Source organism: Neovison vison, chromosome X, assembly GCF_020171115.1.
Source record: "Neovison vison isolate M4711 chromosome X, ASM_NN_V1, whole genome shotgun sequence".
NCBI lineage: Eukaryota > Metazoa > Chordata > Mammalia > Carnivora > Mustelidae > Neogale > Neogale vison.
In genome coordinates, this window is record NC_058105.1 from 27334141 (window position 1) to 27336070 (window position 1930).

A 1930-nucleotide genomic window follows, 5' to 3' on the forward strand; every position below is an offset into this window, starting at 1 on the left:
ATACTTTATTTTCCTTGTCTCTTTGCACCAGCTAGGATCTCTAGTAAATGCTTAATAAAAGCAACAATGTGTCATTCTTTTTTTTTTTTTTAAGATTTTATTTATTTATTTATTTATTTATTTGACAGAGAGAAATCACAAGTAGGAAGACAGGCAAGCAGAGAGAGAGAGAGGAGGAAGCAGGCTCCCTGCCGAGCAGAGAGCCCGATGCGGGGCTCCATCCCAGACCCTGAGATCATGACCTGAGCCAAAGGCAGAGGCCTAATCCACTGAGCCACCCAGGTGCCCCAACAATATGTCATTCTTGTCACTTTCTCAACTTTATTTATTTTTTATTTTTTATAAACATATAATATATTTTAACCCCCAGGGTATAGGTGTGTGAATGGCCAGGTTTACACACTTCACAGCACTCACCATAGCACATACCCTCCCCAGTGCCCATAACCACACCCCCCTTCTCCCAACCCCCCTCCCTCCAGCCACCCTCAGTTTGTTTTGTGAGATTAAGAGTCACTTATGGTTTGTCTCCCTCCCTATCCCATCTTGTTTCATTTATTCTTCTCCTACCCCCTTAACCCCCCATGTTGTATCTCCACTTCCTCATATCAGGGAGATCATATGATAATTGTCTTTCTCTGCTTGACTTATTTTGCTAAGCATGATACCCTCTAGTTCCATCCACGTTGTCGCAAATGACAAGATTTCATTTCTTTTTATGGCTGCATAGTATTCCATTGTGTATATATACCACATCTTCTTTATCCATTCATCTGTTGATGGACATCTAGGTTTTTTCCATAGTTTGGCTATTGTAGACATTGCTGCTATAAACATTCAGGTGCACGTGCCCCTTCAGATCACTATGTTTGTATCTTTAAGGTAAATACCCAGTAGTGCAATTGCTGGGTCATAGGGTAGTTCTATTTTCAACATTTTGAGGAACCTCCATGCTGTTTTCCAGAGTGGTTGCACCAGCTTGCATTCCCACTAACAGTGTAGGAGGGTTCCCCTTTCTCCGCATCCTTGCCAGCATCTGTCCAAAATCTATAAAAACTTAGCAAACTGAACACCCAAAGAACAAATAATCCAATCAAGAAATGGGCAGAGGACATGACCAGACATTTCTGCAAAGAAGACATCCAGATGGCCAAAAGACACATGAAAAAGTGCTCCATATCACTCGGCATCAGGGAAATACAAATCAAAACCACAATGAGATACCACCTCACACCAGTCAGAATGGCTAAAATTAACAAGTCAGGAAATGACTTTCTCAACTTTAAAAGAAATACTGCATTTTGAAAAATTTCCCAGTAAGTAACATGTCTGCTGTTTATTTGGGAGTTGACAGCTCTACCAGGTTAAGGAAGATCCCATATATTTGTAGTTTGCTAAAATTATTTCACTCTTGAGTGGACTTCAGATTTTCTCCAAAAAAAAATGCTGTATCCACATTATGATAACATTTTCCCCCTTAATCTGTTAAAATTATGATTTTTAGTAATATTTTAATGTTAAAAGATCTTTGCATCATTTCTTGGCCTTTTGGCTAAGATCAAGTGTAGCGTCTTTTTTTTTTTTTTTACTTTTTAATTAACATATAATGTATTATTTGTTTCAGGGGTAGAGGTCTGTGAACCATCAGTCTTACACAATACTCAGCACTCCCCACAACACATACCCTCCCCAATGTCCATCACCCAGCCACCCCATTCCTCCCACTCTCCTCCAGTCCAGCAACTCTATTTTTTCCCTGAGATTAAGAGTCTCTTCTGGTTTGTCTCCCTCTCTGGTTTCATCTTGTTTCATTTTTTTTCTTTTCTTCCCCTATGATCCTCTGTAGCATCTGTTCTTATCAGTTTAAAAGATCTTTGTACTCTTAGGTTAAGCCACACATAGTCCTCATGTGTTTTTTTTTTAAGATTTA

The 1930-nt window shown here is 39.3% G+C and overlaps 1 pseudogene; it reads left to right on the forward strand.

Moving 5' to 3' along the window:
• The first annotated feature begins 1532 nt into the window (after positions 1–1532).
• LOC122897715 lies at positions 1533–1673 on the forward strand (annotated as a pseudogene).
• Positions 1674–1930: the final 257 nt, after the last annotated feature.